Below are 17,957 nucleotides of genomic sequence, written 5' to 3' on the forward strand. Positions count from 1 at the left end.
TCAGTTTTCGCTACAATAACATGGAAATCCTCTAACGCAAATATTCTGCTGAGATGCCTTGGTCCACTTGTTAACGAATCCCCTATGTTAGCCTGATCGTTGTCTTAGAGTATCACATCGTTCCGAGATGTTAACATATCGACGGACCGTACTTTGTCAGTTGCACGACCTTGTCAATTATGTATCTTCCATGCTATAATAGTCAGTTGACGCATAATCACTTTACCATCGTTCATCAAGACGGGCACCTCGTTGATCATTTAGATGAAATATTAATATACATTAGAGAGAGACTCGACAAACTTACATTAGAGATCGACCCGACGTTTAGTATATATAATAATGACAATCGGCGTTGATAAGCTTTAAAATCGGTTAAGGCTACATATTATGGGACTGGCCCTGATGACGTTGCTTGTGGACTGTTTACAGGCGCACAAAAGGTGCTCATTGCTTTAAATTTCGCGTGCTCCATCAAAGTTCTGCAGATGGAGCAACTTGAATCGCAGGCGACTCAAACGATCTGAGATCGACTACAGCGATTAGTTGCTCCAATGCCAAAGATTCTAGACCAATATCAACAGCAGCAATGCCACCTGCGCTTGGTAAAATCATCAATGAAGAAGCTCAACAACGAATATTAGATTCAGTGATTTCAAATCTGGCTATGGTGATTGGATTACGGTTTGAAGATGGCAAGGCCACCACGCATAAGGTATTGGACGAAATTCATAGTATATAAACAATGGTCCAATTCAAAGATATATCTGGTCGTTCATTTGGCATGGTTGTGCCTTATTGGTGGATCGAATTTAAAGAGTTTCAGTATTACTAATACCCAGCCAGGGATCACACTCAACTAAAAAATGAATTGCAAGTGCAAGACACGTCTAGGTTCCTCCTTCCTTGTGAGACATTTCTGGAAGTTGAGGGTACCGATTACCCTGCTAATACCACAAATGGATTTGCTAACAACGAAATAATGGCGTTATTAAACAGTGGGTGTTATTTCATCGAGGGAAAGGAAATAGAATCAATTATTGTCAGCGTCGATGTTGTCAGGACCTACCAGATGCATGATGATTACGCTAGATCAGCTGGATGAGCTATGCTATTTATCAATAATACATTTGATGATGACGTGGATTCCCAACCTATACGATTTGGTGACCTCGAGGAGCCCCTGACAATTTTGATACAGATGTACTAGCTGTAAGTGTAAGCGTTAACGGTAATTGTATTAAAGGCTTTGCTACGCGCCAAGGACATCATTTTGGAGCCTCATTACAATTTTCGTGTGCAATTCCCTGCGTCATCTATTTGGTTTTTGCAGAGATGATCGCAAATCTATTTTGGAGCTAAATACACAGTCACGTTAACGCTCAGGAATAATTCCAACGATACAATTTGGCGTGGTGCAGCTGCTGCTGATGCTTATGTCAAAGTTGTATTAGAAACGTCTACATCGTGGATGCAAGTGTTATCCCCCTTGACTTTCTACAGAATCACGTTTGTTGTCGTATATGAATCTTGGAAGAGCTTCCATGATATAGTTGTTCGCACATATCACTGACACACACCCACAAAATGGTATTGCGAGACAATTTACTTGGCAAATAGGTACCCAATATTGACTTAATTCACCAAACCATGTGCTTGTGATGTTTCTACTCACAAATCAAGACAAAGTCCAAATATAACAAATGCTATTTGACGACTTTGAAGTGACTGAGGTATCGTTGCAGTTAAACGGTCATCAAGAACCTTCTGTAGAAAGTCGGATTAACATTAAAACCATTTTTACTGTTCCTGCATATCACAAACTGAGGTCGTATTGTTATGTAACTTTAATTTAATTATTTGTTTGTTAGTTTTTTTAAAATAACTATTCCATTACACGCTATTGAAATGTACCTCTATTTACTGGATTTGACATTGTCCAGAAACTCAGTTCAGGTATGTTTGACCTGACTGTTATTGATAAAAACCTAACGATAGAAACATTGTATCTAGTTTCTGACCTTGATTCAGAACCAGCGATAGTTTAGATAAACAACTTTTTTTTTTAATTCTTTCTCAAAGCGAGATTCATTAAGTGGAATTAAGGCCATACATGGAGTACGTGATATGAAACATGTGTTTATTGTTACAAACTTCTAAATTTTTCTTGAAGGTTGACCCTCATCAGGGAATCTGTTTTTCGTCTTAAACTAGTGTATAACTGTTTTCTTTATAGAGATTAGCCAGTCCTGCCGTAACACTTGAAAATTCAAGTTGTTTTATGTTGTGTGCTCCTACAAAATTCTTGGACAAAGACATTCACTGAAATTTATACGGAGTTCAAAACTGGAATAATATTTTCTGTGATTGAACAATAAACTGTTGACATAACTCTAACAAGATAACCATGTTGGATTTCGGATTTAAAACATAACATTTGTATGTGATACAAATACAATGGTTAATGATGAATGACTTAAATGAGAAAAGAATTATAATTAATACGTGCGTGTATAAGATCCAAATATTGGACAAATTAACATAATCCGCACGGACATATTAATGCAACAAATGAAAATACAAATAAATGATCGCACACAGTACAAGGACAAAGGTGAATGATCCACAGTAATTTCACACGACGAAAATAATGAAGTGCTTTACTCAAATACTAAAAATGACTTCACTCAAATAGTGACAATTGAAGTATTTTACTCAAATAATAAAATGATGAAAACAAAGGGACAGATATCATACGAAATATTTTTACAATCCCTAAACACTAGGTATTACAAACCCAAAAATTATCCCACGGCTTAAAGATTACATATATGGAGTTACACAAACCGTGACAAACACACTTGGTTACCAGTAACACTGGCCAATCAAGCCGTAAGCATTCCGGGTAGTCGCCGACCACCATTCAATTCCATTGTCAATCAAGCAATCAGCGTCCAGGAAGCGGTCAGCAACGCCCGATCACCTGCTACTCGACCAGCAACACTGTTCATTCAGCTCTACGACTGCTATGGTTCAACTCGTATGGTTAGCTCTACAGCTGGCACCACGTCGACTCCAATCAACTCTAAAGGTGCGACTCCGATCAACTGAAAATACATCTAACACAGTGTGAGATGCACAACACGGGCATATATAATAAAACTTATCGACGTTATATACGGTAAGCTATACAGATTACGTTATCGGCACAATAATTACAAAAAAACTACACAGGTTCAGAAGTGAACCTACCCGTGCCCGAGAAGAATCATACGGTACTAAAAGTTTCTTAAAAATGTCACTTTATATTGCTAATACAAGTCTCTTACTAAGTCAAAAACAAGAATAGAAAATAATTGCATTATGCTACCTAAGCCGAAGCTATATAGACAATATGCAAACAGAAATGTGGTAGTACAATAGTTATAACTTATACACAAGAAATTGATAACTCACATACCTCTACAGCTGAAAATGTGCAAGACGCTAAAGTAGACCGCTCACTGACAAGACGTTTTGTAACGTGTATATTTAGTCTTACGGCGAGGGATTTATTAACAAACGATGTTGCTTTACATTGTCTGAACGCTGGAAGTAATCCGTTCTTCCCATCAAAAGCACTTCGCACGTGCGGCATAGGATGAACCAAACTCACTGTTTCGAAATATTGTATAATATACTTAAATCTGTATCCTGTTGTCTGTATACTGTTGCAAAGGTTCAGCCAGTAGGTGTTGGCACAGCGGCGGGCGGTCTTCTGGGCGTTATTCCTTGCAATCCTCAGGGCTTGTAGTGTTCTGGGGCTAGGTGCAGCCTTGTATGCCAGAAGGGCTTTCCTCTTTGCCTCAGTCACGGGCTCCATCTCCTCCCAGTTTGCCTCATACCAGTCGACATTCTTTCGCTCCCTCTTCCCGTAAGCTGTGATGGCTGATTTGTACACAGAGTCACGGATATGGGACCACTTGGAATCAATGGTGTCATCAGGTGTCACTTTGGTGAGGGCTTCCTTCAGTTTGCTGATGAACTGCTGTGTTTTCTCTGGGTTGCTTGCACAGTAGGTGTTGATACGTGGGTGACCCTTCTTCTTGGCGTGGTGCAGCTTCTTGGGTAATATTCGCACCTTGCTGGCCACGAGGGAATGGTCCGTGTCACAATCGGCACTGTGGTAGCTGCGGGTAAGGAGGACACTGGCCAGTTCCGCACGCCTGGTGATGACGAGGTCTAGCTGGTGCCAGTGGCGTGAACGTGGGTGTCTCCACGACACCTGGTGGATCTCCTTGCATTTGAAGAAAGTGTTTGTCACACATAGGCTGTGGGAGCAGCACATCTCCAGCAGTCGCTGACCATTCTCGTTGATCTTGCCCCTTCCGTAAAAACCGAGACAGGTGGACCAGGCCTCATGGTCAGCTCCCACTCTAGCATTGAAGTCTCCTAGTAAGTAAAGGCTTTCATTGTTGGGGATACTGGATATTGCCTGATCCAGAGCCTCATAAAACTTGTCTTTCTCCTCGTAGGTGGAGTAGAGGGTTGGGGCGTACACACTGAAGATGTTGACCGGGCCTAAGGATGTCGACAGCCGGAGGGCAAGGATTCTCTCAGTAACTGATGATGGAGGTTCAGTGAAGGCGATTAGCGTGTTCTTGACGGCAAAGCCTACACCATGCTGCCTAGGTTCATCCAAGGGCTTCCCCTGCCAAAAGAATGTGTAATTGGCTTCCCTGATGGTGCCGCTGTCAGCCAGTCGGGTCTCCTGGAGGCAGGCAATGTCGATGTTCAGTCGGGAGAGTTCTCTGTCAATGACGGCAGTCTTCCGTGCATCGTCGATCTGCTGTAGGTCAGTGGTCAATCCAGGACACATGGTCCTGATGTTCCAGGTTGCAAAACGAAGAGTTGGAGTCTTTTTATTTCTTCTTTTAGTCTTTCCTGGTGCAGAGTTTTGTGGCCCACTTGTCGAGATGGTTCTCTAAGCTCCACGCACCCAGTGAAGCAGGCAGGCCATGGCGGGCAGCACCTTACTGACTGGGGGCTGCCCAGCTTGAGGCGGGCGATAGCTGTCCAGTGAGACCTGATGATCTCTCCCACCGTCAGAAGTAACCCCTGGCGCCAAGCTCTACGCCAATCGAGCTTTGACTTAGAACCGGTAAACTGCTACTTCTCGTGTTGTGCCGACGCCGTACGACGACGCTGGAGTGTCCTCTCCAGTGGAGCTATGAAGCCTGGGCAGGGTGGTATGGAGAATCAGCTGTTGCCCATGCAGCAGATCCCCCCTCTCCACGCAGCTGGTGTGCCCAAGGGAACAACGAATGCCGATACAGCTTGGCACCAACGGCGTCGCAGGAGTTGCCGGAATGACGTTGAAGTCAATGTCATACCGCCTTAGGGACTCCATCTCCGGATTTTCCGTCGGGGTTTACTCCCTTAGCCTTTCCCATGAATGGGTATAGCCACAAGGCAGCAGAGGTTTGGAATCGGAGTTTTCCTTCTCCTAGATGAGCTACCATCCAAGGTTTACGAGTCCCATCTACCCGAAGCAACTGGTTTTAAGGCGCCAGTGGGCCGCCTTCACCCCTTCTCCTGTTAGTAGAAAACATGGTCTGCCGGGCTTCAAATCTAAGCCACTCGCGAAGGCCAGGAGCTGGATTTTAGTTGACAGAGGCAGTAGGAGACGCAGGCCGTATGGGGCATTTTGGAGGATTGGGGCGCTTGTCTCCCACTCTCACCCCGGGCAATGTCAACCTTAGACCACAGCTGCTGACACCGGGGATACAAGAGGAATGTATGAGGGTATCAAAAAAGCGACAGGCCCCCCCCCCCAGCTACAAGACCGCCCCCCTCAAGTCCAAGACGGGCGATGTCATCACAGACCAGGGGAAACAACTGCATCGATGGGTTGAGCACTATCTTGAGCTATATGCAACCCAAAACAATGTCACTGGAACTGCCCTGGACGCCATTCCAGACCTGCCTGTCATGGAGGAGCTAGACACACAGCCCACCCTGGAAGAGCTCGGAAAAGCCATCGATTGCCTTGCCTGTGGGAAGGCTCCTGGAAGCGACGGCATTCCGCCTGAAGTCCTCAAGAGCGGAAAACCAGCACTGCTCCAGCCCCTACACACACTCCTCTGCCTTTGCTGGGAACAGGGATACATCCCACAGGACATGCGTGATGCCAACATCGTCACTTTGTACAAAAACAAAGGAGACCGTAGCGACTGCAACAACTATCGGGGCATCTCCCTCCTCAGCATCGTCGGAAAGGCCTTCGCACGTGTTGCCTTGGCACGCTTGCAGATCCTAGCCTCCCGCGTCTACCCAGAATCCCAGTGTGGATTTCGAGCCGGCAGGTCAACTGTAGACATGATCTTCTCACTACGTCAGCTGCAGGAGAAGTGTCGCGAGCAGCGGATGCCCCTCTACATTGCCTTCATAGACCTGACGAAGGCGTTTGACATGGTTAGTCGGAGTGGACTCTTCAGACTCCTGCAGAAGATCGGCTGCCCCCCACGTCTGCTTGCTGTCATTATGTCGTTCCACGAGAACATGCACAGCACAGTGTGCTTCAATGGCGCAACATCTGAAGCATTCCCAGTCGTTAGCGGAGTCAAACAAGGCTGTGTCCTTGCACCGACGCTCTTTGCCATCTTCTTCTCCATGCTTCTCCAGTACGCATTCAAGGACTGCAGCGAGGGAGTGTACATCCATACCAGAGCTGACGGCAAGCTGTTCAACATCGCCCGTCTCCGTGCTAAGACTAAAGTCACAGAGGTACTCATCCGTGAATTGCTCTTTGCCGACGATGCAGCCTTGACATCACACACGGAAGATGGACTGCAGCAGCTGGTATGCTGCCTCTCCCATGCATGTAAGGAATTTGGACTGACCATCAGTTTGAAGAAAACAAATGTCATGGCACAGGACACAGACTCCCCTCCCTCTGTCTCCATCGATGGGTGCAATTTGGAAGTTGTCGAGAACTTCACATACCTCGGGTCTAACATCTCCAGCTCACTCTCCATTGATTCTGAGGTGGGCGGCAGGATTGCCAAGGCAGCAGCAGTGTTGGCCAGACTTAACCAGAGGGTCTGGAACAACCCCAACCTCACAGAGAAGACCAAACTGCGTGTCTACCAAGCGTGCGTGCTCAGCTCACTTCTCTACAGCAGCGAAACATGGACCACCTATGCAAGACACGAGAGGAAACTCAACAGCTTCCACCTGAGATGTCTGCGGCGCATTCTGCACATCCAGTGGCAGGACAAAGTACCCAACACAGAGGTTCTAGAACGCGCCAACATGAACAGCCTGTTCTCCATACTCAGCGAGAGGCGCCTTCGCTGGCTCGGCCATGTCAAGAGAATGGACCCAGGTCGCATTCCCAAGGACCTGTTATATGGGGAGTTAGCAGAAGGTGCACGACCAACTGGACGACCACATCTGCGCTACAAAGATGTTTGCAAGAAGGATATGAAGACAACAAACATCAATGTCAACGACTGGGAGAGCTGTGCAAACAACCGTTCCAGCTGGCGTCTAGCTGTCAGGCAGGGAGTTCAAAACGCAGAGGAAAAGAGAAGAATAAAGCAAGCTGAAAAGAGAGCTATAAAGAAGGATAAGCAAAAGCGTACTTTGGAGCTATGCCATCGTCTCTCGTAGACGGACGGATGCCAAGAGGCAAGAGATACTTAAATCACCCTTGGGCATCCTTGTACGCACAAGAAACGAAACCCGAGTACATGTATTTAGTAAATAAAAGGATTTATACAATTCTATGACAATAACAATACATCTTAGGTTACAACAGACGTTATCGTCTTACATTTTGTCTTTCATCTGGATTCTAACTCATTTCATACAAGACTTTTTATTATAAGGACTTCTATTTTTAAATCTTGTATTGTTTTGGATTTGATTCGTAAAACCGTAAGTTCTTCTTTCTCATTTTCCACTCGGTATTCAAGGGAAATAAATGTTTTGTTAAATTTTACAGAGGATGTTGTCTTCACTCTTTTCTGTTACTTCAGTACGAGGCTAGACTTGTAACAATATATGGAACTTGATCAAAAATTGCACTGGTTTGCAGATCTGCCAGCATGAATTGTACTGGATTTATTATTTTTTATTGGTATAATTCGAGTTGTTCAGGCAATCTTTTGTACATAAGTATTTTCATGCACGTGTATTTGCGGCTGGTGCTAATTACAGATATTTTGCTGTAAAACTTTCTGAGGCGGCTCTGTTATTGAATGGTGGTGATGGATGAATGACGATCATTGATGCACATATGGAAAGTACATAAAATATATAATTCAACATGTAACATTTTTAAAATAATGCATTGTCGCGAAGTGAAGGTCGGCTTTAGTGAAATCAACTTGAGAAAATTTAAACCGAAATAAAAACAATTGTGGGGTCACTCTGAAACGTTCTCCAGCAATGTTGATCTGTCTCTTTGATTAATCGGTCGCAGAATATCATACATGTAATCCGTCCATTGACCAGTCTTGATTTACTCGCGATGGTAATAATCAGTCAAATATTTAAATGGTGTCTTTATTCCAATTGAATTTGCAACGATGGTGCCACGCACACGTAAAACCAGTATTTTCAACATGACACTCACTGGGTAGCATACGTGGTGACACCGGTTGAAGTTGCTAATTATTTAACGAAATACGGTACACGTGGATGACATATGACAGCGTCATATTCGACTATACCACTTAATCCTCGACGGGATGGTCCCATACGTGGTCATCTCGTTGTTGAAGCGTTGCATCATCCGGAGCGTTCACTAACACGGCAAGCACTTAAGGATTTCAAATTAAAGCACGTTTAATATTTTACAAAATATATATTAACATTGAAGCACGTCACTCAGCTCGACGCCACGATGCTGATGCGGATCTGATCAGATTGTCCACCAAAGAAAATTGGCCCGAGTTTATTAGTCGTGTTGTTGTTGGCGGTGATCCATTTGAGCATGCTGAATTTTGAAGATCAAACTGGAAAACTTAAAACATAGAATGTTCTCATTCAAGATTTTATTGTTAAGCTGTACCGGGCTGTCGCAAAGAACCTGGCTGAGATCACTAGAAAGCGCGGAATAAGAGATGCTGTTGCGTCGGTGGCGTTTTATAAAAAACAATGCTGATACTCTTTAAATTACAACAAAACAAAGAATAAGTAGATAAACAAATTATAATGTACCCGCACTACCAAGTGTAGTAAGCTCGTAATGTACAGTTAGTGGAATATTAACCAAAGAAAGATATATAAAAATATGTTACTATAGTAATGGTTGGCTTCTTTTCGTCAATGTCGGGGATAGATTTGATACGCCTAATCGTAATGTCATAAAGGTACTTGAGTTCAAATCTTGTTTGTTTATTATAAACTTGTGTGTAGGGTGTAATTACAATAGCGATAAAATGAACTCTAATATCATGTCGTTTAGAAGAGGACAAACTAATGAAAGTTTTGTATATAAAGTATCAGCATCAGAAATGAAATTTAGTTCCATGGACTCAACATCTATCCGGACGGGTGCTTAATTATCTTTCGTGTCTGTGTTTAAGGATAGATTTTATCATTATATATACGCGATGAAGTCTGACCGTGGTGATGAGGTTGCGGAATTACTGACAAAGTGACTGATGAAATAACAAAGTATAATACTATCAATAAAAGCAGTTTCTTTCCACCTCTTGACGACTATATGCTTCAAAACTGTGTTACCGTACACTGAAATATAATCTTGACTCTGTCTAGACAGGAAAAATTGCAAATGTTATTCAGTAGGGACACACTTGTCCGTTTCGTGTAACAGTATTAGACAATGATGAAAACGATCGTTGTAGACATCATTTATTGCTGTAGTAGGTATAGTCCTAACTCAAAAAGGTACTGTGCCACCAGAAAGAACAATCGCCGGATCTTTAAATATTCACAATCAGACGTTTTTATTTGATTGTACGATAGTTGCGCCAGTAAAAAGGGTAAATGATTACAAGAGCACGTGCATCTTGATTGACTTTTTGAGTCTGAAATGGGGTCGCAGGTTGTGAAATTGTACAACGTTATTGTACTATTATTGAATGAATTATGATTTACCCTCAAATTTACTGCCGAGAGAAAACTAGAGAAGCGAAAAATTGCTAAGAGATGAAATCATGAATAAAACTGTCTTGATTATAAAGTACAAACGCACGTGTTTTGTACATACTTTTTGTCGTCTAGCCTCAGCATGTCGTCTAGCCTCAGCATAAACTGTTGGTCCTTTTGTTGCTGGAATAGTAGCGAGGACAACCAACGTACGTGCTCCAATCGGAATTATTGTTGGGGCTACATCGATAGTAAAGGTTGTCTCTCGTGGTGCTAGCAAAACAATTTAGGTACAATTAGAATCACGAATACGTTTCGATTCAGAACCGGCTGCAGCGACACAAACCAGTATCAACATGATTAGAAAATTATATTCGGTAGCTGTCGATGGAGTTTCCAAAGAATCAGGAATATCCACACTGTGGGCAAGAAAACAATAGTAATAGCAATAGCAGGTTTTCTTGGGCTGCAACACTTTTCGTAGATTGTTGCTCGTAATATATCAGTTCTTTTATCTTTTTATATTAGCAAAATCTGCTCTACCCCAGTGCAGATTAAATAACAATAGATTATCTCTCTTTTGATTTGATACGCACGTAAGATCGACAGTTTTGTTACAATCTACATTAGATGTGGACGATGTACATAGTAAGCTTAGCTTTATATAGCCTGGAAACTATCAGCTGCTTCAGCATTGCTGGTCGCCTAATAGCCGTATACTGCCTAAAGAACGTCTGAATACTTTCCTGGATTAATAATACAATTGTTGAAAGTTTCTTGTACATCATTTGCTTGACATATCACGGGTAGGGGGAGCCTGCTGCTTTAAGTTGGGACCCTTAGAATAAAATCCAAAACCTGTATTAAATTAATAATAAAATTAACTAAATACAGTGGAGATGGTACAGTAAGTACAGTATATTCAGAATCCTATCTGGAGAAGGTAGTGAACATATATCCATCCATCCATCCATTCATCCATCCATCCATCCATCCATACATACATACATACATACATACATACATACTTACATACATACATACATGATTCGTGTGGAAGGATGTGTGCCGAAGGCACACAGCAATGTTTCTAGCAGAATCAAGACAGCCACTGACGTGCAATCATATATTATAAGACATGGAAATAAAACGTTCACAGACGAATATATTTTATTTAAATATTTGACAATCCGTTGGGCTTAACAGCAATCCTAGTATTGGACTATGGAGATGTGGAAACGAAAACTGCAAAACCAGTCGTTAGATGAAGATTTTATTTCGCAAACATATGTTACATCTGTGCGAGAGAAGATTTAAAACAAATTTCATGGAAACAATGTGAGGGCTTATAAAGAGACTCCACCGCGGCAATTAAATAAGCAGTTGTAAAATTCCAGCACATCTAATATTATTTCGATTGCACATAACCAAAGTAAATATCATGGTTTATTCATACACTGTACGGTTGTGGCAAACATACGTACGTGAAGCCACTGATAAAATGAGTAAGTGGTAAAAATAGGACCTAATAATTACGAGAAAACATATCTTTTAACAATTATTTGAAGCTTGTAGGTTCATAAATGATGCGAAATAAATAACTTAAAATATCAGTCGGTTTCTTATGCACTTCAACTTTCATGAGCGTCTTTTTAGAAGAGCTGAACAATTTAAGTAATCAAACGTCCACAGATACACGGAGACACTATGTAATATGCGGTTTAAGTATTTTGGAAATGCATTTAACACCATATAAATATATGAACAGCTTGTGAAAGTTTAAATTTTATGCACCACGTAACGATTCAAACATTATCAGTGACGATTACCAAGATGTGCATGATGTCATTGGACATTTTAGTGCTTATTGATGTTCTTTAGTGGTTTTAACGTCAGTGTCAAAATTAAAAGCTTAACAAACTCACCAATTAAGTAAAATAGCTCATTCAATTGGCAAAAAAGAAACATATTTGATTTAGAGCATGAACCCGTGGCATACTATGGCATACTGTAAACGACTGAAGGTACGAAAGGTCAATTTCATTACACAGTCATCACAAATCTTTATGCAAGGATCATGAGGCAAAACATGCAAGCATCACGATTTTAGGCAAAATGGGTAAAACTGTTGCATTGTTAAAGTGGATTGATTCCGATGAACCACTACGGGCGTATTCTGCCTTAGTTTATATATAAATTAATTCCAGATAAAAATGAATTATCAACAGTTAAATGATGACTATAGGGGTAGAAAACGACAAAATCCAAATTGCTATGTACATTGAAAAAAAGAGATAAGCAGTACTGGTGTACAGATTAAAATGCATTTTTTAAACAAATGCCTGACCGATTTATTATTTGCCATGAGTTGGGTTACTGACGATGACCTAGTGATGGTTAGCTGGTAAACGAGAAAGTCAAGCAACACTACCATATTAAGGTGGATTTTCAGTATTAGAGTTAACAGAATGGTTCATGAGGGAATTATATTTTAACGATCTGAACAGTTAATGCGATGATAGACTGAAACTACTCATGTCTGACTGATTCATTGCTGAGACAGAAAACTCTTACAGTAGTAAGATCGATAACAATAAGTTATACGTCACTATTGATTAGCCGTTGGCCGATTGTTTTGTTTTTGTATCCAACAAATGAAGATAAAAGTTTAAGAATTAATTAAACTTTATTCCAGCTAAAGAACTTTGTGGGATGAAGTCCTAACATTACTCACTGAAATCTGATAAGAATGAAAATAAATTTTTAAAAGAATAAAATTTTATATAAACAAAAGAATAAAGATTCAGCATGTGCAACTATTTCTTACTTAATGACAATGGAACTTACCAGGAACAAATCTACTCAAATCATTAAAATGAGCAATGAATATATTATAATTAGGTTAGTTTTTTTAAAAATGTCATAAACATTGTAACAGTCATCATTCATAAGCAAATTGTAGTCTTTTTGTATACTTAACCATCTAATTTATTTGGGACCTATTACGATCACGTTTTTATTCTACAACACCAAAGGTCTATTATAATTAGACTACAGCAGAAAGTATGACAGAGGACATTAAAAAAATTGAAAGGTTTTGCATCTTGTCTTAATCATATGTAGTTCACTGTTTCAAAAAATTAGTTACTCCCCAATATCATATTACAATACATATTGAAATATTAATCTAATTAAAGTCAAGATCTTAGGGCGACATAACAAAGGTTTGACAGACACTGATACTAGTTCATGTTCTGATGACGTTGGGAATCCATACAAATAAATGTTAGCAACGATGCGTTCCAAATAACGTCTGACACTTCTAGCTGCAATTTTGATTGGATAATGATGCTGCCAATATAATTTTAGTTTGTATCGTTGTGTATCATGTAACTAAACGTGGTAGGATCGATTGTAAATTCGTCAAAGTGTTTTTGGCTGTTGATGATTTTGTTTCTTTGAATGTATTTAAATGAAAGCAATTCCATTTCTATATCAATTTACTACCAACTGTGCAAATTTTGCCGATCATCGAATCGTACTGAAAATGAATGGCCGCTAACTATGCCATGTACACGTGCTGCAACCATTTATGGTGCTGCATTTATAACTTGTATATTTTATACTGCTGTCATATTTTATTATTCGTGATGAAAAAGAAAAAAAAACTTGGTTTCAGTTTGAATATTAATGTTAAATGTTCTTCTAGCTTTGCATTTCTGTTACAGTGTGATAATTCAAATACTGGCATTATTATTTTAATTTGTGTGAAGCATTCTGTATGCCGACTTCGGTCCAGTGTGAAAAATATTTTAAAAATAAAACAAAATCTTTAAGAAAATTAAACTTTCTGAATACTAGTAGCATTATTCTCATAAACGATTTGTGGCTTATTTTCATTATGTTATGTCTTGCTCAAAATTTCGTAGAATAGCTTGTAGTTTCCTATATTGTATCTGGTACTTATTTAGCTTTTTCATTTCTGGATGGAATCAACGTCATTTTTTAAATGTCATCTCTTGTCACTTTTTCTGCTATATCAGTTATTATCAAGTATGGATATTATATGGTAGTCGCCTTACCAGTCCTTTTGTGTGTATCATTTTGTACTGTGATGTATCCCTCAATATAGCAATAAACAAATATGCATCCCCATTACTATACTACTGATGCCAACCACTTGTCAAACTAAATGTCGGAGCTCGGTGGTATTGAATCAGATAAAAAGTGACATGATGCCTTTTTCAAGGTCAAAGTACATCGCAATGGGCGCTCTAAGTTTTCTAATTGTATCGTTGGGATGTAAATTGTTCGAAGCATGTCTAAAGCCAGTAGCGAAGGGATAAATTAACTGCTAGAATCTAGCTAATTGCCAATGTACAGTCTACTATTTTCCCTTAACTCTACCTACCTTCATCAGTAATGGGAAATCATGACTAATGACAGAAAATTGTATACAAAAAATGACTTTAATTAAATGTTTCTTTTCAGTAATTCGATTTAATATCTTTATAATCGTCGAGAATTAAAAGCGCTGTACGTTCTCTATATTGTATTCTACGTTGTGAGAATTAGCCAGAACTTTGCTTAACGTGTTTACCTGTATTGCGTACTACTGTGTAATCAGTCATGCCAGGAAAGAGCTCGTGAATTTGGGTATATTATATAGGTATAGAAAAAAGAAGGCGCTAAGTAAGGTTATTAAAACGGCGGAATAAGTAAGTAATCCCCTCGAAACTCAGCACGTGTCTATGATCATAACCTATTTCAGCTAAGGATATCACAAGCCCAACATTAGTGTTGCACTGGTGAGATGGCCCGGATATACCTGATAAGTGATGTAAATAAAATACGATACCTCTTTGTCAGTCGAAATTAAACTCCACTGTATCGGATGGAATGATCTCGAAGTTGTTTGCCTTACGTGAAGTTTAAACATTTGACAAGCTGATCCCCGTGTTTTTGTTTAAAGTTAACACAACAAATTAATAGGACAGGTTACGAATTAAACAGATGGGACGCATCCCGAGTAGTGTCACTATGTCGATTTTGCTCTATTGTCCTCTTTTGGGTCCTAATATACACAGCAGCCTCTATCTTCGTGATTTTGGCTAGGAAGCTGTATGCTAAGCGTAACCCATAGCTGATTCGCATTCGCATGAACAATCCAGTTAAAATATCAGCTATGTGATATAGATGCATATAGCCTCTATCAGGGCTCAAAAGAGCAAACAAGTTGCAAAACCGGAGCAGAATAACAATACTCAAACTGTGCACAACCCATGGATGAGTATCATATATTTTAGAGAGTGTAGGGTATCTGCGCACATCAGTGACAGGTCGCCATCCAGCAAGCGATGGATAGGTGAATACGTCAGGCTATACAAAGCTCGCTGTGCGATTACTAATCGACTTTTATGGTCTGTAAATTCTCAACCAAATGGTTCCTTATTTGTGCTGGGACTTATCGGTGATTGTTCATTTCTGCCAACACTGTCTTGAGCTGGGTCATGTTTATTATTTTATCCTCGATAACCACCGAATACAGTTTATTGATTGTGTTTACGCTGCTTTGTTCTGCTGTAAGTGGCTCTGAAAATATTCCTGAATGTAACGGTAAAGAAATTAAATTGCTAGCACGACCAGGGAAACCGTTTACTATCGATATTGCCCCGACAATAATTCCGATTGGTCCACCTACGATGGTTGTCGTTGCTGTGATTCCAGCCATACTAGAATCAACAGTTGCTGCTGCGGTAAGACTAAAAGTAGCATCGACCAACAAACACGCGCATTTGTACTTCAGAGTCGACTTAGTTATCCTGGTGATTGCATCTCGTATCTACTGCTCTGCTTCTATTATTTCTCTCGCCGGTAACATTTTGGTTGATCATAGTTCTTCCATTAATAATTCAATCGCGTAGTACAATTTAACGACCAGCAGACGTAATCCGGAATCATCATGTCCAGATACAATGAGCACACGCACTTCTATCCAATTACTTTGTACTGGTGCAATTTGCATCTAATTATTCTGATTATAGAATTATCAGCCTCAGACAAACTTGAATTTCCGGCGTTTGTGCATATTTAGCGCACTTTCTTTTAAAAACACATTAATTACACATATACCTTTTACAGCTAATGTCCAATAAATGTTACCCGAATAAGTGCGTCCTTGTGTAATAACAGTCAGAATCTTTCTCTTCTTATCTGGGTCAATCCTGGTGTAAAATTTTCTTTGGTGAGCTTAAACGGGGTGGATATATCTGTTAATGCCACTTCACAGTTATAGAAACAATCCCGGAGTGATTTTGCATCTGATGATGAAGTTAACTTTTGGCGTTGACATTTTGCGATGATTCCAAAAATTGTCGTCGATTTGGTTGTTATACGTCAGGGTGATTCTCTCGGGCGATTTCTACTTGACTCTTAACAAAATTTAATGACAGTTTATACGAGGGTTAGGGAGCACCACTTTAACATAGATATTCTTCGACAAGAAGCGCAAAAATGTTATCGATTTTAATCTCCGCTGTTACTTGATCCAACAGTTGGTCGGTAAATTCCGCTGTAGAAATCCATTACTTGTATATAAAATCTAATCTTAAACACAAACACAAAAGATGACTAAAAATCCGTCCGGATAAGCGTTTAATGCTTCGAACTAATTCCATCTCCTGTATCTAATGATTTCGTTTTTGCAACCGTGTAAAGATTTATAGTTTCTCTCTCCGTCCTGCCAATACGTGAGATTACTGGTACATAATCACGATCAATATGCCGCTTTTCATTCATCTACATTCCTCTTCGACACCACGTACCTTTATTTTAAGTTACCATATACAAGTATTATCCAGACTAGCGCACTTTTAAGATGTGATGTTTATGGTCTATGATAACCATTTCAATGAGAGAACTAAAAATAAGTCGACCATTTGCTAAGAATTTTTAAACGTTGGTGTTGTCCTCTCCTTCTTTGATTAATAGTCGGTGAATATAACTTCATGAAGCTACTAGCTGTGGTTGCGTGGCACATTTGTTATCTATTCATCCACGTATTGTTACATCCACCATTGGCTGTATCAACATAGTCTTTGTTAAACGCAAACGACACACTTGAATCTCTGATGCACTCTTTTTCGGTGATCTCAACTAGGTTCTTAGCGACAGCACCTTTCACATTAACAAAACTATCTTGTTTGTTTAACATTTCAAAGTATTGTCTTCAAAATTCACAAGCTGATCTGGAACATTACCAAGGACAACATGTCCAGTAGACTCAGTCAAATCGACAAGTCCATATGAGTCAAAGTACAAACAATATCGAGGTGAAACCACTTATACAACACAGTGAGCGTCAGGCCGTGTTGTCAAATACAGGTTAGCAAAACGAATTTCACTTGTATGTTGTACCACCGATCCAATTTAATTTCGCATAAAGACTATGTGCAAATGTTTGATTGAATTTGCCATGGCAAGCAAATAAAGATTGGCAAACGGTGTGATTTTCCTGGTATTTGTAACGCATAATCGAATACATATTCCCGTTTGTATTCGACGGACCGTTGTTAGTAATGGAAAGTTATTTCCTTTTTTTACTAGCGTGCGACCTGCAACCATCTTTTTCAGCATCATTCCTGACGCAGTTTCGACAGCTCTGAACGCTGCTGATTTTGCAACTGCTGCAGCCGCTGATGCTAACAATGAAATGAATCGCTGCAATGAATGGAAATATTGCACCGACCAATTAAATTTGTGTAACCGCTGACTTGGATAATTGTTATGACACTGAGGTATTGTTTTGTTTGGCCACATCAAGCTTAGCGAGTTGTCTTTGGGCAACCACACTGGGA

At 40.1% G+C, this 17,957-nt stretch overlaps 1 long non-coding RNA gene across 1 annotated transcript; it reads right to left on the reverse strand.

Moving 5' to 3' along the window:
* Nucleotides 1-308: 308 nt before the first annotated feature.
* Nucleotides 309-16,733, reverse strand: LOC149785009 (uncharacterized). Its single transcript, XR_016425348.1, has 3 exons — nt 14,960-16,733; nt 10,223-10,374; nt 309-3,107 (listed from the first exon to the last, which is right to left on the reverse strand). It is a non-coding gene; the product is annotated as an uncharacterized LOC149785009 (long non-coding RNA).
* Between the last annotated feature and the right edge of the window lie 1,224 nt (nt 16,734-17,957).

Source organism: Sinohyriopsis cumingii, chromosome 13, assembly GCF_028554795.1.
Source record: "Sinohyriopsis cumingii isolate HCF-2022 chromosome 13, ASM2855479v2, whole genome shotgun sequence".
Lineage (NCBI taxonomy): Eukaryota > Metazoa > Mollusca > Bivalvia > Unionida > Unionidae > Sinohyriopsis > Sinohyriopsis cumingii.